This window comes from Balaenoptera acutorostrata, chromosome 12, assembly GCF_949987535.1.
Source record: "Balaenoptera acutorostrata chromosome 12, mBalAcu1.1, whole genome shotgun sequence".
Taxonomy (NCBI): domain Eukaryota; kingdom Metazoa; phylum Chordata; class Mammalia; order Artiodactyla; family Balaenopteridae; genus Balaenoptera; species Balaenoptera acutorostrata.
The window spans coordinates 42,200,819-42,226,382 of NC_080075.1; the positions used below are offsets into that span (position 1 = coordinate 42,200,819).

Genomic DNA, 25,564 nt, shown 5'->3' on the forward strand with positions numbered 1-25,564 from the left:
ATAGATAGGCTCATTTGTGCCATATTTATATTCCACATATAAGTGATATCATATGGTATTTGTCTTTCTCCTTCTGACTTACTTCACTTGGTATGGTAATCTCTAGGTCCATCCATGTTGCCTTAGACTTTTGATATGATCTTGGTATATCACTGAAATAGGAGGGACAGAGTACAATAGATCATGAAATATTCTTTCCTGCTTTGCTGAGCTCAGAAAACCTTCCCTTCTGTCCAACACTGTATCACAGTCACCTGGGACTCACAAAAGACTGCTTGTGCCTAAAGTCTCACAGAATCTACTATGAATACAGTATCTTTATCTTTCGGCTCTAACCCCTTCTGTGACTCCATACCATCATTAGGCTGATGATAGCAATGAATGCCATCCCATCTCCTCTGTTGCTTCCTCACCTGTCTCTTGAACACCCTTGCACCAGAACTGTTTCATACATCGCAGCCACAAAATACATTTCACCAACTCATGTGGAGGAAGTGGACAGAGAAAGTCACTCCATTTTTAGCATTTGCGCTCCACTGAGAATACCCTGATAATCCATGAGAGAAAGCTCAGCCTCTCAACAATGTGGAAGATGGATTAAGGGAAGTGGAAGACTAGAGGCAGGTGACCAGTAAGGAAAATAATTGTAACAATGGAGGGGAGAGAAGATACGTGCTTGAATTAAGACAGTGGCTTTGGGGAATAGATTATTGGGAGACATAGGTAAAGAGAACTGCCAGGTTTCTGCTTTGAGCAACTGTATTAATTGTGGTCCCATTCAGTGATCTAGGAACTCCACAGGAGGGGAATTTCTCCCTTTGTATTACATTAAATCCAAATATTAGAAGGCTCCCCATCTGTCATTCTTTCTTCTCTTCCCCCTTTTTGTCAGAATCTTGATTTTGTTTGGGTAATTTGCTGTGCTACATATGCCAAGTGCATCTTTAAGCCAATCATGGTAATCCCATTCTTGAGCCACAGAGTGGTTTAGGAATGGGCAAATGATACATTTCTGAGCAATGTAACAAGATGGGAAATTTGCTAGGGAGATTCTGGAATAATTTTTTTCATTCATAATAAAAAGAGACATCTAGGAATTTACTGGACTTTGCTGTGTCTGCGAGTGACAAGTGAACTATAGAAGCCATTTTAAGACCGTGAGTTAAAAATAAAGCCGACTTACTGGAGATGTTACAGCAGAAAGATTTAGAGGGAATCTGAGTTTTTGATGACATGGTTAGCTGCTTAAACCATTCTCTTATGGTTTAAGCCAGTTGAGTTGAGGTTCCCGTTGTTTGCAGCCCAAAACAATTTAAGAGCTATAGAACTGTCTCTAAAAGAAAGAATTCTAGCTAGCCTTGTAATCCCTTGGAAATAAGATCTTTGGGGCTGGATCGTTGATGGTCCAACCAATGGCTCAAAGCAGTTCACCTCTGAGAAGGTGAGCTGACTCTTTGAGGTCTGATCTCTTGGAAAATGGTCTCCACTAAAATATGTATTTCCTTAAAGTGGGTATTTAATTCCATCTATATTAAGTTAAGACATAGTATTTTAATTTTCACTTCCGGTATTATACTTGCAGTTACTGTATGCATACTATTGCTCAAGACCACTGGCAGATTCAGAAATAGAACACAGTGCTTAGGCCAAAATGGAAGTTTACAATTTTGACAAAGCCCTTGACAAAGAGTACAGGAAATAAAAGTCAACCAAACAGGAAGTAGGCAGAGTAGAACAGAACAGCCAGAAATATTTGGGTCTGGCGCAAGAATTAGTCTATCTGCAGAACACAAAAGTACCAAGCAAAGTATGTGGAGCTGAAATCTTTAAATTGGAGACATTTTAAGGGGATTGTGAAAGAAGGAAAAAAAACACAAGGAAGTAAAAGGAAGAGAGAAATAATGTCTCTCACTGGAGTAATTATTGCATAAGCCAAAAAATGTCTTCTGCATAGATGATGACAACTTTAAGAACTTTCTGCAAATTCTTTGACCTCCCATAAAGAGGTGAATTCTGTGGCCCCTCTCTGAATCTGGGCTAAACCTTAGTGAATGGTTGACCAGTAAACTGTGGCAGAAGTGATATTATGTGACTTCCCAGGGTAGGTCATAAAAGGTGGTACAGAGTCTACCTGGTTTGCTGGGCCCTTCATTAGAAACATGAACTACTGTGTAAGAAGCAGTACCACCCTGAGACCACCATGCTATGAGGAAGCACAAGCTAACCCATGCAGACAGACCATATGGAGAGGCCTTCTGAAATGGAGAGAGATGCTCAGCCAGCCCAAGCTCTCCCAGTGCTTACTCTTCCAGCTCCTGCCACTGAATGGCTTCAACTGCAGAACCTAAGGCAGAACCACCCAGTGGAGCTCTTCCTGAATTCTTGACCCACAGAAACCACGAGAGATAATAAAATGATTGTTGTCATTTTAAGCCAGTGAGCTTTGGGGTGGTTTGTTATGCAGCAATAGATAGCCGGAACAATAGATGAGGTGATTTAAATGCTATGGCTCTTTAATAAGTAAGGAAAAAACTCTAGGACCATTAGAAGTCATTATAGCTAATTACTATAACGAGCAAGGTGAACTGGTGGTTTCCAGTCAGAGGATCTGTTACCGATAATTAAAGCAAATAATTAATTGGTGAGGCCAAGTAATATTTTTTATAAAACCTTGACTCTGAAAGAACTTCACTTTAGGTAAACATGAAATGTTTAAAGATTATGTTGTATTTCGCAAAGGCAATTTGTGTAAGTAATTTTCTTTTTTACCACTTTTTCTTCCTATTTCAGAGATTATCAACAAACTATGACAGATATTTGGGGTGATTCCTGACTTGTCACAATTCAGCAGCTCAAAAAGCTACAAGCTGGGAGGTTTAGGAACTCTGTGGACTGAGTTCCAGTTTCCTGACCTCAGGATATTCAGTCATGTAATGTTTCTGTAGGGTAAAGTCCAGGACATTTTTAGTCTACATGGGACATGTAGCCAGTGGGACCATATGTGTGAGCTAAATATCAAGATGGGAAAGATGGATGTCAGAGAAGTAAAAGCTTTTTATGGCTCACACCTCTGGTCTTAATTCTTCTTGTTCTTGGTTTAAAGGGTTAAAAGAAAATGAATAAAAATTAAGATCAACCAAAGCAAATGTAGAAAAGTAACATGGAAAGTGTGTATGAAATGTCCAAATCCGTAGACACAGAAAGTAGATTAATGCTTGTCTAGGGCTGGAGGGTGTGGGGCTAGTGGGACATGGGGGCTAATTGCTAATGTGTACAATGAGTACGAAATTTCTTTATGGGGTGCTGAAAATGCTCCAAAATTGATTGTGGTGATGATTGCAAAACTGTGAATATACTAAAAACCATTGAACTGTACATTCTAAGTGGGTGAATTGTATGTTGTGTGAATTATATCTCAATAAAGCTGTTATAAAAAAAGTAACAAGGGAAAAAAGTTTATGTCAGATGAAAACAGATAAAAATCAATCTTCTTTATCATAATTAAAATGTTTTTGGGACTTCCCTGGTGGTCCAGTGCTTCAGAATCTGCCTTCCAATGCCGGGGATGCGGGTTCGATTGCTGGTCAGGGAACTAAGATCCCACATGCCGCAGGGCAACTAAGCCCACGCACTCTGGAGCCCGCTTGCCTCAACTAGAGATAAGCCCATGCACCGCAACTAAGACCCGACGCAGCCAGCCAAATAAATAAATAAATAAATAAATATTTTAAAAAAATGTTTTCACTGATGCTTAGAAATTTCCTTGGCTAAATGAGAAGATGATGCTGAGATTCCTCTAGGGCAGAGTTTAGCCAACTTTTTCTGTGAAAGGCCAGATAGAAAATATTTTAGGCTTTGCGGGCCAGGAGGCAAAACCATAAATATTATGTAAGGATTCATATAATAAGAGAGAAAACAAATTTCTGCACATTTCAAAATGATGATATTAAAAATATAATAATAATTGAGTATATTTTTTTGTAATACAGGTCTGCTAATGAGAAAAATGGAATTCTTTTTTAGGAGACAACATTTCACTTAATTGAGGTTCAAAGTTAATGTTTCCTATTCTCAAATTGATTGCAAATTGTACTTCTGAAAAAAAAAAGTTCTTAGCTCATGGGCCAAATAAAGTCAGTGAGTCAGTTTGCCAACCCCTGCTCTAGAGGACTAAGTTCCTAAAGGCTGGCGTATTAGCTTCCTAGGGCTTCTGTTACAAGGTACCACAAACTGGGTAGCTTAAAACAGCAGAACTTATTATCTCACAGTTCTAGAGGCCAGAAATCTGAAATCAACCTGTTGTAGAGCCATGCTCCCTCCAAAGGCTCTGAGGGAAGATACTTCTTTGCCTCCTCTAGCTTCTGGTAGCCCTACGTGTTCCTTGGCTTGGGGCAGCATAACTCCAAACCCTGACTTTATCTTCATATGGCTCTCTTCCCTCTGTATCTTTGTTTGTGTTTCTTCTCTTCTTATAAGGACACCAGTCATACCCTAATTCAGTATGACCTCATCTTAACTAAATATATTTGCATCGACCCTATTTCTGAGTAAGATCACACTCATTGGTACTGTGGGTTAGGACTTGAATATATCTTTTGGAGGTACACAATTCAACCCACAACAGCAATGGATTTGGGCAGAGAGCCCTGGAGGATCTTTGGGTCAAAGATGTCCTCCTTATCATGTATTTCTTAGAACAGTGATGCTACTGGTGAACACCAGATTTGGCTCAGGTCTCATCCTACGGAGCACTTGCAAACATGGAGCAAATAGAGAGCACCACCCTTCACGGTCCCCGCAGCTCCAAACCCTGGGACACTTATCTTTTTTATTGTTTTAAGGCCCTCAGATATTAGTTAGTCACTTTCATTTAAAAATATGTCACTTACTATTAGAAAAAAGGACTAGAATTCATTCTATATTAGAATGAATGTTTCTTAGCTATTATTTTGGACTTCCTGGAAGCTTCATGATACATTGTCTCTTTAGTTTGTTTCCCCCTTAAAACTTTAAGAAAAGCTATTACTAAGGTCTGGGCAACAGTTACTGGTGGCTTGTACCAAGGTTGTAGCAGTGTTGATGGAGAGAGTTGGATGGATTAATGATTTGTTCATAGACAGGGTCTGGAGTATTTGAAAATTCGTGTATATAAGGTTGAGAAGAAGGTGTCAAGAATGACTTTCAGAATGAAATTGGAACACTCCCTAACACCATACACAAAATTAAACTCAAAATGGATTAAAGACCTAAATGTAAGGCCAGACACTATAAAACTCTAAGAGGAAAACATAGGCAGAACACTCTGTGACATAAATCACAGCAAGATCCTTTTTGACCCACCTCCTAGAGAAATGGAAACAAAAATAAACAAATGGGACCTAATGAAACTTCAAAGCTATTGCACAGCAAGGAAACCATAAACAAGACAAAAAGATAACCCTCAGAATGGGAGAAAATATTTGCCAATGAAGCAACTGACAAAGGATTAATCTCCAAAATATACAAGCAGCTCATGCAGCTCAATATCAAAAAAACAACCCAATCCAAAAATGGGCAGAAGACCTAAATAGACATTTCTCCAAAGAAGATATACAGATTGCCAACAAACACATGAAAGGAGGTTCAACATCACTAATCATTAGAGAAATGCAAATCAAAACTACCATGAGGTATCACCTCACACTGGTCAGAATGGCCATCATCAAAAAATCTACAAACAATAAATGCTGGAGAGGGGCTTCCCTGGTGGTGCAGTGGTTAAGAATCTGCCTGCCAATGCAGGGGACACGGGTTCAAGCCCTGGTCCAGGAAGATCCCACATCCCACATGCCGCAGAGCAACTAATCCCATGAGCCACAACTACTGAAGCCCGCGTGCCTACAGCCCGTGCTCCGCAACAAGAGAAGCCACCGCAATGAGAAGCCTATGCACCACAATGAAAGAGTAGCCCCTGCTCGCCGCAACTAGAGAAAGCCCGCGCACAGCAACAAAGACCCAAAGCAGCCAAAAATTAAAAAAAAAAAAAAAATGCTGGACAGGGTGTGGAGAAAAGGGAACCCTCTTGCACTGTTGGTGGGAATGTAAATTGATACAGCCACTACGGAGAACAGTATGGAGGTTCCTTAAAAAACTAAAAATAGAACTACCATATGACCCAGCAATCCCACTACTGGGCATATACCCTGAGAAAACCATAATTCAAAAAGAGTCATGTACCACAATGTTCATTGCAGCTCTATTGACAATAGCCAGGACATGGAAGCAACCTAAGTGTCCATCAACAGATGAATGGATAAAGAAGATGTGGCACCTATATACAATGGAATATTACTCAGCCATAAAGAGAAACGAAATTGAGTTATTTGTAGTGAGGTGGATGGACCTAGAGTCTCATACAGAGTGAAGTAAGTCAGAAAGAGAAAAACAAATACTGTATGCTAACACATATATATGGAATCTAAAAAAAAAATTGTTCTGATGAACCTAGGGGCAGGACAGGAATAAAGACGCAGATGTAGAGAATGGACTTGAGGACACGGGAAGGGGGAAGGGTAAGTTGGGACGAAGTGAGAGTTGCATTGACACATATACACTACCAAATGTAAAATAGATCACTAGTGGGAAGCAGCTGCATAGCACAGGGAGATCAGCTCGGTGCTTTGTGACCACCTAGAGGGGTGGGATAGGGAGGGTGGGAGGGAGACGCAAGAGAGAGGGGATATGGGGATACATGTATTCGTATAGCTGATTCACTTTGTTATACAGCAGCAACTAACACAACAATGTAAAGCAATTATACTGCAATTAAGATGTTAAAAAATAAAATAAAATAAACCTGGAAGAGGGCCCTCAAAAAAAAAAATAAAAAAGAATGACTTTCAGCATGAGCACTTGGGTGGAGAGTGGTTAGATGGAATGAAATAGGGAACTTGGAACAGGTTGGGGTAGAAAGAGGAAGAGCAAAATGACAGGACAGCTGTCTATATGGGTCTGAAACTGGAGATATACATTTGAGAGTGGTTATTGGGATTTAAGGGGCCAATGAATAATGCCCCCTACCTTCTGAGTTCAGAAGCAACTTGAGAAATAGACCTTAGGGAACAAAATCTTAACTTTTTTAATGGTTAAGCTAGATTATAGAGTATAGTTTTGATCTGTAGACAAAACTGGACTTTTTAATATCTTCCCCCAGGACTTAACCTATTGGCCCCCACTGCTTATCTCCCTATTTCAGAAACAGAGCCTGCCCCAGTAAGATTGTATCATGTAGCAGAGAGGACTTGGGTGCCTGCTGCAGGGGGCACGGATCCAGAGAGAGAGATGAGAGGAGAAAGAAGCACCCAAGCCGTCAGTGAGTCACTCCCCCTGGGGGAAGGACTGAATGTTTCAGCAGGAAATAAATGGTATACTTAAAGAGGTAACTGAAGGGAATATAGCAAAGGGATTATTTGCAGAGGTGTGGGCAAGGTTAAGGATACAAACAAGGGATGTAGAAGCATCCAGGATTTACATGGAAGTTCTAGTTCTAGGGACAAGAGGAGGGAGCTCATACAGAACTCAAGAGAGTTGTAGCTGAGGCAGAGGTGCTGCCCAACAGGAATGTGGCAGAGGGAAGGAGACAGTGCCCAAAGTGTGCCCTTGACTGCCAGCGGTAGGGATGGGCTGGGGGGTGAGGGGGGGAAATATCCAGCCTACTCATTCTTCCCACCGTCTAAACTCCCTCCCATTGACCAAACGCACAGGAAACCAGAGCACTATAATGACCAGGGAATGTAGTCTGTTAAGCAGTCAGCCTGCCCAGGTACAAAGTAGGGCAGAAAAGGGTGGGAATGGGCAATGAGAAAATAACTAGCACAGGGACTTCCCTGGCTGTCCAGTGGTTAAGACTGTGCGCTTCCACTGCAGGGGGTGCAGCCCGATCCCTGGTTGGGGAACTAAGATCCTGCATGCTGGGCGACAGGGCCAAGAAGTTAAAAAAAACAGAAAAAGAAAAGAAAAGGAAAAAGAAGCAACACATGGTTCTGTCCTCACCTTTATGAGACTAACTTCTACACCCTGCCCCCTACCATCTACTGCTCCTTGGAGTCCCTCCTTCAACCACTGTTGGGTAGTTTAGCTTTTGTTCCAGGAATGCTCTGAAATAGGAGCAGAACAGTTATTTAATAAAGTTTCCGGGCTTCCCTGATGGCTCAGTGGTTAAGAATCCGCCTGCCAACGCAGGGCACATGGGTTCGAGCCCTGGTCCGGGAAGGTTCCACATGCCGCGGAGCAACTAAGCCCGTGCGTCACAACTACTGAGCCTGCGCTCTAGAGCCTGCGAGCCACAACTACTGAGCCTGCGTGCTGCAACTACTGAAGCCCGCACGCCTAGAGCCTGTGCCTCGTAACAAAGAGAAGCCACCACGATGAGAAACCCGCACACCCCAACGAAGAGTAGCCCCCGCTCGCTGCAACTAGAGAAAGCCCGCGCGTAGCAACGAAGACCCAACACAGCCAAAAATAAAGTAAATAAATAAATAAATTTATTTTTAAAAATAAATAAATAAATAAAAAATAAAGTTTTCAATGCCCACTGCACCCAAGGGTGAAAACTCATCACTGTCCTCTTTCCTATCCCATATTTGCTCAGCTGTATTGTCCAGCTGGTTTACCAGAAGATGTGCAATGGGATCAAATGACAGTATAAACTTATGATAATATGATGTTTGACAATGATGCAATGCCAATAAAATTGAAATGTCTCAAATAACGTTCTTCCATTACAGAATCTCATTGATTCTAGGATGTGAATTTTTTCCCACATTTTAACCTCTCTAAAACTTGGGAGTCATATTATAGTGTCCTCAGCCAGGCAGCTGTTATGATGGAGGTGTCATTGCCTGCCATGTGCATCAAAACTGGCAGAATGGGTGTCAGCAGCTTGGAAGAAAACCCAGCAGACAGAGCGGAGTGTTGTTATAAAATGCTCCCTCACGGGTGCTCTTGACACAGATGGTGATACCATCTGAGATCATTCAGGCCACTCTGAGTTAAAAAGTGGTTCAGCCATAGAGACAGACGGTAGGTCGGTGGTTGCAGGGGCTGGGAGAGTGGGAGGAACGGATTGGGGAGTGACTGCTAATGGATACAGGGTTTCTCTGGGGAATGATGGAAATATTCTGAAATAGGTAGTGGTGATGGTTGCACAACATTGTGCATGTGCTAAAAACCATTGAATTGTACACTTTTTTAAAAAAATTTTTATTTATTTTATTTATTTATGGCTGTCTTGGGTCGTCGTTTCTGTGCCAGGGCTTTCTCTAGTTGTGGCAAGCGGGGGCCACTCTTCATCGCGGTGCGCGGGCCTCTCACTATCGCGGCCTCTCTTGTTGCGGAGCACAGGCTCCAGACACGCAGGCTCAGTAATTGTGGCTCACGGGCCCAGTTGCTCTGCAGCATGTGGGATCTTCCCAGACCAGGGTTCGAACCCTTGTCCCCTGCATTGGCAGGCAGATTCTCAACCACTGCGCCACCAGGGAAGCCCAGAATTGTACACTTTTAAAGGGTGAATTTTATGGTATATGAATGGTATCTCATTTTTTAAAAGTGATCCAGAACATCGAGAGAAGCTGGGTAATGGATATATGGGAACACTTTTTACTATTTTTGCAAGTTATTGTGAGTCCAAAATTATTTCAAAGTAAAAAGCTTTAAAAAGTACCTTTTGGAATACCATACGATATGGAGGTCTTATATTTTTAAAAATCTGTATTCAGTTCAATAAAATTAAATTTTATTAAAAGCTTTTCACAACAAAGGAAACCATAAGCAAAATGAAAAGACAACCTACAGACTGGGAGAAAATATTTGCAAACAGTGCAACCAACAAAGAATTAATTTCCAAAATATACAAACAGCCCATACAGCTCAGTATCAAAACAAAACAAAACAAACAACCCAATCAAAAAATGGGCAGAAGACCTAAATAGACATTTCTCTAAAGAAAACATACAGATGGCCAACAGGCACATGAAAAGATTCTCAATATTGCTAATTATTAGAGAAATGCAAATCAAAACTACAATGAGGTACCACCTCACACCGGTCAGAATGGCCATCATTAAAAAGTCTACAAATAACAAATGCTGGAGAGGGTGTGGAGAAAAGGGAACCCTCCTGCACTGTTGGTGGGAATGTAAACTGGTGTAGCCACTATGGAGAACAGTATGGAAGTTCCTTAAAAAGCTAAAAATAGAGTTAGCATATGATCCAGCAATCTCACTCCTGGGCACATATCTAGAGAAAACCATACTTCAGAAAGATACATGCACCCCAGTGTTCATAGCAGCACTATTTATAGTAGCCAATACATGGAAGCAACCTAAATGTCCATTGACAGATGAATGGATAAAGAAGATGTGGGGTGTGTGTGTGTATTCATATATATATGGGAATATTACTCAGCCATAAAAAAGAATGAAATAATGCCATTTGCAGCAACATGGATGGCCCTGGAGATTATCATATTAAGTGAAGTAAGTCAGACAGAGAAAGACAAATATCATATGATGTCACTTATATGTGGAATCTAAAAAAATGATACAAATGAACTTACAAAACAGAAATAGACTCACAGATATAGAAACAAACTTATGGTTACCAAAGGGGATAGCGGGGGTGGGGAGGGGAGATAAGTTAGGAGTTTGGGATTAACAGATACACACTACTATATGTAAAATAGATAACCAACAAGGACCTACTGTATAGCACAGGGAACTATATTCAATATCTTGTAATAACCTATAATGGAAAAGAATATGAAAAAGAAAAAATATCTGTATTCAGAGTCTGCTTATAGACATGTGAACTATCTTTTAGGGGAAAAAAGTAAAAGGATATTCAACAAAAACTTTTTCTAACTTTGAAAATAAACATGATTCAGAATATTTGAATTCTGAATATAAAGAGCTTCTAAGAAGTTTTTTGCTCATATTCTTTTTAATATATGCATGAGAACAACATATGATAAAGATCTATGTCTAAGTCTAAAAGAGCTTATTAAGAAAGTATAAGATAGGGCTTCCCTGGTGGCGCAGTGGTTGAGAATCCGCCTGCCAATGCAGAGGACACGGGTTCGAGCCCTGGTCTGGGAAGATCCCACATGCCGCGGAGCGGCTGGGCCCGTGAGCCACAATTACTGAGCCTGCGCGTCTGGAACCTGTGCTCCACAACAAGAGAGGCCGCAATAGTGAGAGGCCTGCGCACCGCGATGAAGAGTGGCCCCTGCTTGCCACAACTAGAGAAAGCCCTCGCACAGAAACGAAGACCCAACACAGCCATAAATAAATAAATAAATAAATAAATTAAAAAATTAAAAAAAAAAAAAGAAAGTATAAGATAAACATTTTAAGTGACAAGTGTTGTGCAAACTTTAGTTGGCATTTTCTCCCCCTCTCTTGGTAGTGTGTTAGATGTTATGAAACATAGTATTACATCTGCATGGAGGACTAAAAGCTCCCAAATCAAATCTCCTTGCTCTGGTAAGGTAAAGACCACAGACATTCAGGTCCACAGTTATCTTCTACACAAACTCTCATCCTGTTCAGCCTCAGCCCAGGGGCATCACTCAGTGCCTGGGAAGAGTGGAGTTCCCTCAGCGGTTGCAGGCAAAGTCTCTTATATGCTCTACTTTTAGAGTCCAAAGGGTTAACAGGACATAGATTTCCCAGCACCAGTCCCACACCCAAGAAACTTAGAAAACAGAGTCAAATCTGCTGGCCCTACCTGGCATTTAGACCAGTTGTATCAGTTTTGATTCTAGGTTTTGAGCTGCAGAAATCAACTTTGCCTGATTTAAGCAGAGAAGGAATGTATTAGTAGTTCTTTGGGCAGTTGGGGGAATCACAGGGAAGACTGGAAAACCTGGTGTTACCTATGAACTGGTCCTGAGAAGACCCTGTAGTCAGCAGCTGAGCCCTGGACCCACAGACTTGGGGAATTCTCTGCTGGGGCTGGGTCTGTGTGTCACTGACTCCTGATTCAAAGTCCAAGGTCGGTGGGTCTCACAGAATAAGCCTTGGTCACATGGCCCCACTCTTGTCATATGGCTTCAAGGAAGCTGGAAATGTGAGTAAGTAGCATTTTCTGCTTCTATAAAAGGAGATAGACTCTGCCTCCAACCAAGACTCTTAAGGAGTGGGAAGAGGTGTAGACGATGGGCACCTAAAAATCAAGATGAATGTCTACTTCAGTCAAAATAAAGTTCTTGAAATCCCAGAACACACACATAGTACTGGCACCAACTGAAGACCCAGGCAGAGGTCCAGCAGGATCCGAGGGGAGGAGGGAAGACTGAAAAAACACGAAAGAAAAAACCTTATTGATATTAGCCTTGTCTGAATGCCTCTCTGTCTATATATCACTTTTCTATAGTTCTTGACCTGTGAACTTAAAAAAAATTTTTTAAATTAATTTATTTTTGGCTGCACTGGGTCTTCGTTGCTGCGTGCGGGCTTTCTCTAGTTGCGGCGAGCAGGGGCTACTCTTTGTTGTGTTGCACGGGCTTCTCGTCAGGGTGGCTTCTCTTGCGGCACACGGGCTCTAGGCTTCAGTAGCTGTGGCACGTGAGCTCAGTCGTTGTGGCTCACTGGCTCTAGAGCACATGCTCAGTAGTTGTGGCGCACGGGCTTAGTTGCTCCGTGGCATGTGGGATCTTCCCTGACCAGGGCTCGAACCTGTGTCCCCTGCATTGGCAGGCGGATTCTTAACCACTGTGCCACCAGGGAAGTCCCTTGACCTGTTAACTTTACATGGTGTTGGGAGAAGTCCTTCATCAAGAGGTTAATTATGGCCTAGATTTACTGTATCATATCTGGAAATTGAAACCTTCCCAGCCTCTTGCAAAATTTAGAAATTTTTAATGATGCTCCAGGACTAATTGGAGGCTCATTTCTTCCCCACTTAAAAACCCCTTAATTTCTATTTCCCCTGTGTCCCTGTCAAACCAAGGACACAGCCAGATTTCCTCTTGTGAGCAGTCATTGCAATGGTGTGCTGGTAAACTAGCTCTGTGTAAGAAAAAAAAAGCCCTGATTGATAGCACTTGCTAATTTCCTTGGTGTAAATACTCCCACTGTGGAAGGTTTCAAGCTACCAAAGTTGCAGGTTACATCCCTGAATATTTTACTGTCAGCTTTTATGAGCCCTTATGAGCCACAGCCTCTTGCCTGGAATTTCTCAGGCCTCCTAAAGAAGTTGTGTCACTTGCTTAATCTGGAGAACCTCTCATAGTGGATTCCTCAACTAAAGCTGCTATTGAATATGTGTTCCATGATGGCAGAGGTCTTTGTTCACTGCTGTACTCCCAGGGCCTAAAACAGTCCCTGGCACACAGAAGGTTCTCAGCACATATTTGTTTGTGGTGGTGGCTCTGAGGCTCTTCCCTGGGGCTGGTGAGGACAGCCACCTCTGTCATGTGCTAGTCCACAGAGCATCTGCCTTGCTCTTGGGTCAAAGGCAGCAGAGACTTTCCCTACGTCCTCTTTCTCTGTGAAGTGGCTCATGTCTCTGATCATCTGTTTGCCTCCGTTGTTCCACTTCTCTTTTCAGGAAGACTCAGCCACATTTTTAACATTTTAACTTGCTTCTTGAGTTGATCATTTCCTTCTTTATCACATCAGCCAGCACCATTTGCTGTACTGATTAATGTTTTCCTCTTTATTTCCCTATGCTTTTGAGTCCAGACATTTGCTTTTCCAATATACTCCTTGGATTCTGTCTTGTGGGGTCCACCCCAGTGAGCCATCTGTAGTTAGGAAGTCTTGAGTCTGCCAGAAACGTGGCTGTTGACACAGATCTTGTCGTCCTTTATCTGTCTTCCTGGGTGGGTGACCCCTCATGGATGGTGTTGTCCTACGGGACCAATATCTAAGGCCCGGACTCTATCTGCCACTGTCCTGCCTACTTCTCCTGAAGCTCATCTCACCTTCCTGTGCCTTCCCTGAACGTCCCCTTTCAAAAGTTTCCTGGGTTACATTGCCTCAAGGCACACGCCATGCCTGCATTCTCTTCTATTGCAATAATTGAGCCACCTCGAAACTCACTGGTAATGCTAGCAGCATGCTATGCTTCTCTTCCCAGATCTCCCAGCTCAAATCTGGCCACAGTTGCGTGACCAGGTGTAACTGTTGCAGTCTTTAAAGGGTGATTCCCCAATTAAACTTACTGTTGACTCCTTATCTGACCTTTAAAGAGGGCACTTCTCAAGAGCTTCCTGGAACTGCACTCCTGGTTTTGGCTGGCAGGTGCAGATTATTCCAGTCTGTTCTCTGAAATTTCACCTCCCTCCATTAGAGTTCTTTGGATCCCAGTCACCTTTTCTTGTCTAGTAATAACCAAAACTAACAAACAGAATGGTTTCTAATACCTTCCTTGAGAGCATAGGTCCAAGCGTATCTCCTTTCATCTTTTATGTTGGACTAGGCTGGCCTCCGCCATCAAAACCTGTCTCTTAAGGAAATCCTTCTCCCTACATGGCAGTGGTGGTAAGACCCAGTGCTGGCCAGTCAGAATGGACATGGGCTGCAAACATCCAATGTGTGTCTCTGGCTGACACAGCCTGGCTCCTTTATTTATCTTTCTCTCTCCAACTGTTCTCATTCTGATTTCAAGATCAAAGTTTTGTTAGAGAAAAAGTTACTCATGACTCTTACTAAAGAACGGTAAGGCAGACTTTATTCAGCACCATTGTGGTAGTTGTAGGAACCAATGGGGTTTTGCAGTCGGGGAGAGATATTGGGCTCAACTTTGAATTGGGCTTAACAACAAGGAAAAGTGAGAATTTATAGCCAAGGAGCAGGGAAGGGGAGTCAGTGGATGGAAATTTACTGAAATATCAGGGATAAGTGGGGGCGGGGATTTTCGGCTAAGCCATCCTAACCTTCTTGCTGAAGGCAGGCAAGGGTGATCAGACATCCCCTGGGGGATGGTGGAGGATGAGGGACCTGATTAGATATCGAGGGAGATCAGAAATTGAGGATGGAGTTAAACTGACTTAGCGGGGTTCTTGCTAACAATGGACAAAGCAGAGGTGAACACGGAAGCCTGAAAGTCAGGGCCTAGTTGAAAAGAGAGTTCAGAAGAGCCAGACCAGAGTTTGGTCAAGGAGAGAATCTTTGTTAGTTTCTAAACCAATCCAGCTCCTCCTTGATTCCTAGAGACAGTATGTTCCTGGCATTAGGCCTCTTACTACTCCTTCCTAGTCTTTGGTTTACTAATATTTTTATTAATGTCCAAAAAGATGTCCTGCCACCTATAAAATAAGGGCCCCTTTTCCTTTATCTGTTTGGTGATGAAAAGCCACCACCCTCTGTGGCTGAACCTCCAGATCTGAGCCTTTAACCAAAGCCATAGTCAGGCTTAAGCAATAAAGCTAGAGAGGACGTTGATCTGTGTGGTGGGGTTTGAGGGTGATTCCAGGAGTCTGTAGATAAGTCATTAAGGAATCAGGAGGTTAATTCCACCACAATTTACTCCTTGGCTCTAAAACTGGACTCAGTTCAACATAACATAAGGAGGAAGAGAATTTGAGGCAGATGACTTAATGCACAGCTAGTATATCCTAACCCTGTCCTCAGGTGGTCCTCAGACCAGCAGCACCACCTGGAAATTTGTTAGAAAATGCAAATTCATAGACCTTACCCAAGACCTACTAATCGGGTGGTGGGAGCCCAGGAAACTACTTTAACAAGTTCGCTAGGTGATTCTTGTGAATGTTAGCATTTGAGAACCACAGCTCTCACCCAGGTGGAGCTTAGTTCCATTTACAGCAAGTTTCACGTGAAACTTAGCTTCCTTTGGGCTGTTCCTGCCTGAGAGATATGGTAGGAGCAGCAAGAAATTTTCCCAACCACTAATGCCTAAATAATTTGTTCACTGAAACTCTGCCTGTTTTAAGTGACAGAAAGACCCATCTAATCCCCATGTTGGGCATACCTGCTTAGATCTATAAGTTGCAAAAACCTGCAAAGCCTGTGTACACTGAGGTGGCAAAGGCTTGGGTCTGCCAAGGTCCTGTGACACCAGGCTCATTAAACTGCTGTGCCTTAAAGCAGTCGAGGACCTGGAAGCCCTGTGCTGACTAAAGTATTGACACCTCCTATCCCTGTCACACCTGAAGCATCGCTCTCTCTGGATATATCTTAAATCTCCAAAGCCCTATCGTTGTGCCTGTTCCTTAAGCTTTCCTGGTTTGTAGGCCATGGTTTGGGGGTGGGGAGGAAACACATCAAATCCCCCTCCTCTGAGTTCAGAACCAGCTGAGAGGTAGGATCAGGACTCCGCTAGGGGTCAGTATGTCAACTTTATTGCTGATAAAGTTGGATTGGAAAATGCAGCTGGGAATCTGCAGCTACCGCTGGGTTTCCTCACACCTCCCCCCTGAATTGGACCTCCCAACCCCAGCTGCCTGCCTCCTGGCTTGCTGGGGAGATTGCCAGACCCAGAAGAGTGGTCACTAGAGCTAGTGCAGCGTTTCCCCGACCCTCCCAATCAGCTCCTTTACTCACTCTTTGGAGGAGCATGGTAAGTTGTGGAGAGACAGGCAGGAGAGGGGCTCCAGTACCATTCCTTCTTGGGGAGGACGTGAGGATGCAGGAACAGGTCTTCCCTGCCTGTGGGAGTAGTATTTGAGGTCACTGGCATCAATGAGAGTCTAGAATGGGAAGAGGGGAAGGTCAGGACTGAGGCTCACATTTAAGCATGGTTTCAAAGAGGAAACCCCAGCCAAAGAGCCTGAGAGGAGAGGCCAGAGAGAGGGGGAGAGGGACCAGGAGCATGGGTGCCGCAGAGGCCGGGGAAGGAGCACTTTAAGGAGAGCGTGATCAGCACGGTCCACATTCCTGAGGAGCCTAGTGAGATGAGGAACAAAAACTGTCCCTCAGATTTAGGCACTTGGAATCCCCTGGTGACCTTACTGAAAGGCGGGAAGGAGAAACAAGCTTTGTGGTAGTCACTGAAGGGTGTCCAGGAGGAGAGTTTCTTAAGGGGGACAAAGCTTGTTTGAAAACTGATGGAGGACAGTCGCCTGCGCTTGTGAGATTGTGGCAGAGCTAAGTAGCCTGTGCCCCACCCTCCAGGCAGGGCTCTGGCTGTCTCTCTGGAGCAGTTTCCTAATTTGAACAAAGTGCAGTGTGAGCTAATAGCAACCCTGGATGGGAGGATGCTGGTACCCAAGATGGGGGAATAAAGGATAATAGGTCACTTAGTCACCTGCAAAGCCGGAACTAGAAGCTGAAGGCTTCTGTCTCCAAATTCAGAGATCGCTCCAAACACCCTTTAGGGCAGAAACAACAAAGGCTCTTCTTCCCTTCAAGAGCTTGCCTTATTTTTGGCAGTCCCTAATTATTTTAGCACTAAGTATTTAAATCCTGATCTAGTAAGATGACCAGGATTCAATGGTCCTAATCCTCCCTTAGTGACAACCTTTAATTCCCTGGGGACTCACACTTTCGATTAATGGAGGTCTACAAAGGTAACAGACCACCCTCTGATTCTCGGGATGGGAGAGTGTCTTGCTGGACCAATTGGTGGTCTCTCCCTACTGTCTATCACTAGTGTCAGAGACCATATTCTCTGAGAGCTAGTCTTTAGACAGTTTGACTGTCTTAACCCTTGTCATTGACTTAACCCTTACTTACAATATCTTACTTGTTTCACTTAAATCATTTCCAACTCTGATATCATAGAAATACTACCATCAGAGACTTCTTAATGATAAGCTTCTCCCAGGTAGTCCCATACTCTTCCTATTTCCGAAATCATTTGTCATATGCCCACATATCTGGAAAACCAAAAATAAGTGAACTTGAAAGAGAGTGGTTGGCCATTTTGCTAAGGATCTCATAGGTCTCTTGGTGTTTGTTTGTTTTCCTTTTTAATGTATTTGTTTTCCTGTAACATTAATCAAATTCCAGAAATAAAAACATATTATTACTAAGGTACATTTAATTTACATTAAGATTTAAATCTGCTATTGAAGGAGAAAAATTAGGATTGATGATAAAAGTTTATTTTAAATTGGCTCTAGATAATTTAGATATGTAAGTTACTTTTTTAAAAAATTTATTTATTTATTTATTTATGGCTGTGTTGGGTCTTTGCCTCCGTGAGAGGGCTTTCTCTAGTTGCGGCAAGCAGGGGCCACTCTTCATCGCGGTGCACGGGCCTCTCACTATCGCGGCCTCTCTTGTTGCGGAGCACAGGCTCCAGACACGCAGGCTCAGTAGTTGTGGCTCACGGGCCCAGCCGCTCCGCGGCATGTGGGATCCTCCCAGACCAGGGCTCGAACCCGCGTCCCCTGCACTGGCAGGCAGACTCTCAACCACTGCGCCACCAGGGAAGCCCTGTAAGTTACTTTTTAAACACACACACACACAGACACACACAGACACACACACACAGACACACACAGACACACACACACACACCCCAATTCTATTAAACAGCCAGATCTTAAAAGTCTAAATTTTGGATACTATAATTAGGAGTCATTTAATCAACAATTTCAAGTTAATGAAAATCTACCCATGTTTTTGGTGTTAAAAGGTAAGTGAGGGCTTCCCTGGTGGCGCAGTGGTGAGAGTCTGCCTGCCAGTGCAGGGGACACGGGTTCGAGCCCTGGTCTGGGAAGATCCCACATGCCGCGGAGCAGCTTGGCCCGTGAGCCACAATTACTGAGCCTGCGCGTCTGGAGCCTGTGCTCCGCAACAAGAGAGGCCGCGATAGTGAGAGGCCCGCGCACCGCGATGAAGAGTGGCCCCCACTTGCCGCAACTAGAGAAAGCCCTTGCACAGAAACGAAGACCCAACACAGCCATAAATAAATAAATAAATAAAATTAAAAAAAAAAAAGTCAATGTTAAAAAAAAAAAAAGGTAAGTGAAATGACAATATAAAGACTTATTAGGAAATGATTAGATAGAGGAGATAACTGGCCTATACAAGACAAAGTATGATGATCAAAAGTGCTATACATGTGGTCACCAGAAACTTGGAACAGACTGTTTCCTGAGAATAAATTAGTACAGAAACATTACCCATAACATTTATGCCAAACTCTTTTAGCAGATAAAATATTACACTGGGATGTAATAGGCTTTAAAACAACATGATACAAGACAAAACACAGCAGGGACTTATGAAAATAACTTCTAATAAGGTTTTGGCCTTCTCTTTGTGTGGGATCCAAGGTGGAGTGATCTTTGCAAAAGTCCATTCTAGGGTTAACAGTTTGTTGGCTTGACTTATAACTTTTAAATATTTAAACACATATTTTGTAGGCCTCCCTTTGCACTCTTGCCCTGGCAAGTGTAATCCACTGTCTTGGATTGGACTCTGTCTTCTGCAGCACATCTGGGGCTTTGATCGGCGAGCCCTAGAGACACAGCACCCTAACCCAGGGAAGGACCAGCCTAACCAGAGCAGGGCTAATGCTGCAGCAGGTGAGGGGCACAACAGTCTTTGGTGAGCCTCAAATCCTGCCTGGAGCGTGGCTGCTTCATCTGCCTGTGCCAGCTGGCCCTGCTGGAGAACTGTGGTTGGCCATTCTGTTACAACTCAGGTGTGCACTTAAGGAAAGCAAACCATCCACTCCCTGTCAGGCAGTGGGGCAGTGAGCATCCTTTCTACCCTCACCCCTCTCTAATGGGAGAAATGGTATTTACGCAGTCTGTAAATGGCTCTTCATTCTTTCCTAACACATACCATTCTATGATGGAAATTTTAAATTGAGAGGCTGTGATACAACCTAAAAGAAACTCCATCAGTGATGCAAGCAGCCAGAAGGATTCTTTGTTTAGGGGAAATGATGAACATAGGAGGGACCAGAGAGCTGAGACACAGCCCAGAGATTGGCTTCAGGGCCCGGATGAGGCAGAAAACACTCAGGGCAAGTCCAGTTCCTGTGGGTCATGTGTTCCTCGGAACCCTCTACCCTTCATTTGCCTTCCTCTCCTCTCCTCCCCCTTTCCTTGCCCGTCCCCCAGGCTCCCACACTCCTTTCTTTTTTGTGTTCTTATGAAGACATATTAAAGATTAGAAAGGGATTACAGAGGCAGGCATGGCTAGTCTTTGTTAAATAGAACTTTCAGAAATAAAGGGGAAAACCAAAACTATTTCCCCCTTCAAATGAGTTGTATTTCTCTCAGGCCAAAGAACTCTTGGGGATTTCCCCCAGGATCTCTTTTACCAAGGCTGTTTGTTTTGTTTTTCATTTGTGAGTAGGGACTATTTCATTCACTAAATCAATATTTACTGAGCTTGCATTATAAGCAAGCAGTGTTCCAGGGGCTGGAGAAATTGGAGTAAACTAAAATGACAGAAATCCTGCCCTCGTTCCCTGTACATTCTTTTTTTTTCCCTTTTTTTTCATAAATTTATTTTACTTATTTATTTATTGGCTGTGTCAGGTCTTCGTTGCTGCGTGGGCTTCATTGCCGTGTGCGGGCTTCTCATTGCGGTGGCTTCTCTTGTTGCGGAGCATGGGCTCTAGGCATGTGGGCTTCAGTAGTTGTGGCGCGCGGGCTCAGTAGTTGTGGCGCGTGGGCTCTAGAGCGCAGGCTCAGTAGCTGTGGCGCACGGATTTAGCTGCTCCGCGGCATGTGGGATCTTCCCGGACCAGGGCTTGAACCCATGTCCCCTGCATTGGCAGGCAGATTCTTAACCACTGTGCCAGCAGGGAAGCCCTGCCTGTACATTCTATGGGGAGAACACGCAATAAACAAGACAATGACAACAATAACGCGTGTGTGTTGTGTTTGGGGGTGAGAAGTGCTAGGGAGAAAATAAAGACGAGTACAGTATAATGTAGGGTGGTCAGGGAAGGCCTCACTGAGGAGGTGGAATTTAAAGAAAGACCTGGAGGAGGTGGAAAGAGGTATGAGGATATCTGAGGCAGAAGCATTCTCAGCATAGATGAGAGCAAATGCAAAGGCCAGAGGCAGGAGCATGCCTGGCAAGTTTAGGGATCAACAGGCAGGCCAGTGTGACTGACTCAAAAACAGGATGAGCACAGAAAAGACTAGAAGATGAGGTCAGAAGGGTGTGGGTGTGTGGGTGGGGGATGGTGGAGGGCCTTTTTAAGCACTTTGATGTACTCTGAGCAAGATGAGAAGCCACCATTTGGTTTAAGCCTAGGAGTGACATGATCTGATTTGCATTTTAAAAGGATCCCTTGCTGCTGTGTTAAGAATAAGCCGTGAAGGACAAGGGTGAAACCAATTAGGAGGCTATTGGAATAATCTCAGGAAGAGAAGAAAGTATCAATATCTTACACCAGGGTAGTAGTAATAGAGATGGTGAGGAGTGGGGAGATTCTGGATATATTTTGAAAATACAGTCAAAAAGATTTGCTAATGGGTTGGTTGTGGGTGTGAGGAAGGGAAAGGAGCCAAACAGAATGTCAAGGTTTTTGACTTGAGCAACTAGAAAAAGGGTTTTGCTATGAATTGAGACAGAAGGCTTCACGGGTGCAGGTTGGGAAGAAGATCAGGAATTCAGTTGCGGGAACTTACACCCTAGATCCCTGTTAGACAAGTGAAGGGCCCAAGTAGGCAGGCAGATAGATATATGAGCTTGGAATTCAAGGGTAGGGTTGGGGCAGGAGATTAACTTTGGGGGCCATCAATGAAGAGATGGTATTTAAAGCCAAGAGATGAAGAAGTTTTTGAGGGAATGACAGCAGATGGAGAAGTCCAAGATGTGGGTCCTGGAATGGTCTAGTGTTTATGACTGGGAAGAAGAAGAAAAACAAGCTGAAAGACAGAAGGGCCAGCCAAGAGCTAGAAGGAGAGTAGGAGAAACATGGTGTCTGTCCTGGAAGCCAAGTGAAGAAGACCCATCAAGGAAGAGGGAGCGTTGACTTTTGCTGACAGAGTGAGTAAGATGAGGACTGGGAATCCTCCGAAGTCAGAGTCACTGGTGACCTTGAGAAGAGTCCTGTCAGTGGAGTCAGGGGTGTGAAAGTCTTGATGGAAAGGTTCAAGAACAAATGAAGAGGAGGGATTGCGGCCAGTGAGTACAAACGATGCTTCAAAGGCCACTAGTTGTAAAAGGAAGAGAGAATTGGGGCTCAAGCTAGAGGAGGACGTAGGGTTGAGAGAGGTTTTTAAATATAGAAGAAATAACCACATTTGTACATTGATGGAGAAGATCCAGTAGAGAGGGAAAAATGGAAGATTCAGGGCTAAGGGGCTCTACCTTGTAATATTACGAACACCTACATTGTATTGACTGCTAATATGTGTTAGGTTTTTATATATGCTATTCATTCCTTAAAACATGAGATATATGTTAAGGTTCCCATCTTATTAACGAGGAAATTGAGACTCAGAGACATTGAGTTTCTTGTCCAAGGTCACCCAGTGAGGACAGAGAAGGGCTGGGTCAGAGCCCAGTCTGTCTGAGGGAAGCTCAGGCCATCTTGCTCCTAGGCTCACCAGCTACCCTTCTGGTTGTGGAGCTTCCCGGGCACTGAAGGGGCATATTTACTGTCTTAAATCCCTGACTAAAGGAAGAATCTGTATACTTCTCACAACCATGACCAGAGACTTCAGTCATGGGGAAAGTCTGAGTCATTCTGCTTTCCCTTCTTTCCTAAACCCTGGGACAGGAGACAACAGAGAAGGTGCCTTGGCGTTTGGTTTGCCCCAAACCTCTATACATTAGACATCTAATGAATAACGTTATGCTGTATGTTGGAATATACAAAGGGATGGAAATCAAGAGTCCTGAGTTTTAGTCATGACTGTTACTATATGGTTATCTTACTTCCGTCAAGTCAATGAACTTTGAGTTCAGTGTCCTCATTAGCAAAAGGGGAATAAAAATATCTGTCCTGTCTGCTGCTTGGGTGGTTGTGAAAACATCACACTATATCCCCTCTACCCCCAGTACTCCTGCCATATGTGAGATCATATGCCATTTCCAAAGTGTATCACGTACGATGGCACCAATGGCTCTCAATACCCGATGCACAACAGAGCCCGGCAAGCTTATACAAATACTGCTCTCCTGCTAGGATGTGGGGCAACTAGAATTCACAAGCGCTACTAACGGAGTGTAAATCGGTACACCCACCTTAGATAGCAGTTTGGCAGCATCTATTGAAGTTGAGCCAATACCTCCCTGTGATCCAGCATTTCCAGTCCTGGGTTTATCCCCAAGAGAAATGAGTACCCAGGTGCATCAAGAGACATGTACAAGGATGTTTGCAGAAGTATTATTTGCAATCGCTCAATCTGCAAACAATTCAAATGCCCATCAACAGTAGAATAGACTAATTGTGGTATATCATATATAATGGAATACAGACCAGTATTGAAAGTTTGCAAAATACAGCTGCAATCACATGGGTGAATCTCACAAATATAATATTCAATAAAAGGAACCTGACATAAAAGATTTTCCTCAAAACATGAGATATCATACAATTAGGAAAATCAGGAAAATCTTAAACCTCAGTGGTATTAGAAGCCAGGACAGCAGTTATCTTTGGAGAAGAGGGAATGAGTAGATTTTACAGGGAGGGCACAAGAAGGGCTTCTGAGTTGCTGGTGATGTTTGTGTGTGTGTGTGTGTGTGTGTGTGTTTTCCTCAGTGATGCTTATACAAATTAAAAATACATACATGTTTGGATAATTTGCTGAGCTGCACACTTAAGATTTGTGCACTTTTTTGTTTTTTGTCTATTTTACTCCAACTAAAAAACAAAACTGCTGCTTAGTTCCCATCCTGGGCCAATTAAATAAGAATTCCTGGGGGTGAAGCCCTGGCCTGGGCATTTTCCAGAGTGCACCCTGTGTTGAGAACACTGCCTCCTGCCTTTGTTGGTGTTGTTACTTCTAGGGGGGAAGACCTCCAGCTCTGTGTCTGGGTGCTGACTGTGTCTCCGTGCCTCAGGGTGGTGGAGAGGACAGGGCTGTCTGGTGGAGAGAAGGCTGGAGGACCCGGTGTGCTGATGGCTGACAGCAAGAGTGGACTTCGAGGACATGCCTCTGAGGGTGAGGGAGAGCAACCAAGTTTCTGGAACCTGCAGAATCAGCCTCATGTGGGAATGTGTTAGAAATGCACCCTAGATTTGCTGGGTTAGAAACTCTGGGGGTAGGCCCAGTAATCTGCTTTAACAAACCCTCCAGGTGATTCTGATGCGTCCTGAAATTGGAGAACTACTGCTCTAAAGAGTAGCAAGAAACCAATTTGGCCAATTTGGCAAACCCTCAAGAGATCCATTCTGGGAATAGGCGTTTTGCTGGTTAGTTCGGGTTTTGCCCTCCCCCTCCCCCATTGGTCTTGCCCCAAATCAAACCTATACCATTAGTTCTCAATTCTGGCTGAGGAGCTTTAAAAAAGGTTTCTCCCCTGATGGGTCTCAGGCATCCAGATGCTTCTGACATGGGCCAGGGCTGATAAACTCTGTTCTATATTCAGGTACTTTTGCGGTTGAGACAGATGATTGTTAACACCTGCCCCCAAATTCTTTTGGTTGTTTCCTGCAAGGCCTGTGAAGCAGAAATCAGCGGCTGCTTGTCCAGATCTAAAGGTGTTTCCTGCGGGCCAGTTTGGCCTTGCTTGCAGGTACCTCTGCGGACCACAACGCTGAACCGAGACACCACCTCCGGACACGCACATGGGGCCGGCTCTTCAGCTACACATCAAACACCAAGTCTGCTGCCCATGCTGGTTGCCGAGTGAGGTAATGTGAGTTAAACCCCTTAGTTTGGTGCACAGAGAAAATGTCAACAAATGCTAGCTATCCTTATCTTCATTATCTAAAGTGTGTGGATCCCTTTTCATTTAAGCTCATAAGATACCTGCTTGGAAAGGCCCATCTTGGTTGTTTCATCTTGAACTCTCTATCCCCCCAACTTTCCTGCAAAGCCCAGGAGGGACCATTCACATTCATGAGGGTTGTTCTAAGCCAGTGGCTCTTAAAATGTGGTGGTGATGGTGGTTTGGCGTGTGGGGGGCGGGGGGTGGTAGTCAGTAGCATGAGTATCACCTGGGGAATTTGTTAGGCCTGCAAACTCCCGTCACCAAAAAAATTTAATAATAATAAATAGGGCAGGAGGAAACTTTTGGAGATAATGGATATGTTTATGGCATAGATTGTGGTCATGGTACCACGGGTGTATATTTATTTCCAAATTCATCAGATATATGTTAAATATCTACAGCTTTTTGTATGTCAATCATTCTCCATAAAGTGGTTTAAAAAAAAAATGCAAACTGTTGGGCCCCACCCCAGAACTTCTATATCAGAAACTCAGGAGCTGCGGCCCAGCCATCCATGTGTGGTTCTGATGCTCACATTTGAAAACTACTGTTCTGAGCCCTTGCCTCTCAAGACTGTTAGAAATGCAGAATCTCACGCCCCAAGCCGGTTGACTGAATTAGAAACCCCAGGTCACTGGGATGCACATTAGAGTTTGAAAAGCACTGCTCTAAGCTCCCTCCCTGGATCGGGTTAGAATTAGAACACCAGAAGGGTGCATTCTTGGATTGCAGCTTCTCGGCTTCTCACAGAAATGCCA

General features: G+C 43.7%; 1 long non-coding RNA gene across 2 annotated transcripts in view; it reads left to right on the top strand.

The window, feature by feature from the left end:
• LOC103007114 (uncharacterized) overlaps positions 1 to 25,564 on the top strand; it is an 81,176-nt gene that overhangs the window by 18,552 nt on the left and 37,060 nt on the right. For both annotated transcript variants that reach the window (XR_009009928.1, XR_009009929.1), the window contains 2 exons: positions 23,934 to 24,034; positions 24,531 to 24,726. This is a non-coding gene — a long non-coding RNA (uncharacterized LOC103007114). The remainder of the gene's footprint in view (positions 1 to 23,933; positions 24,035 to 24,530; positions 24,727 to 25,564) is intronic.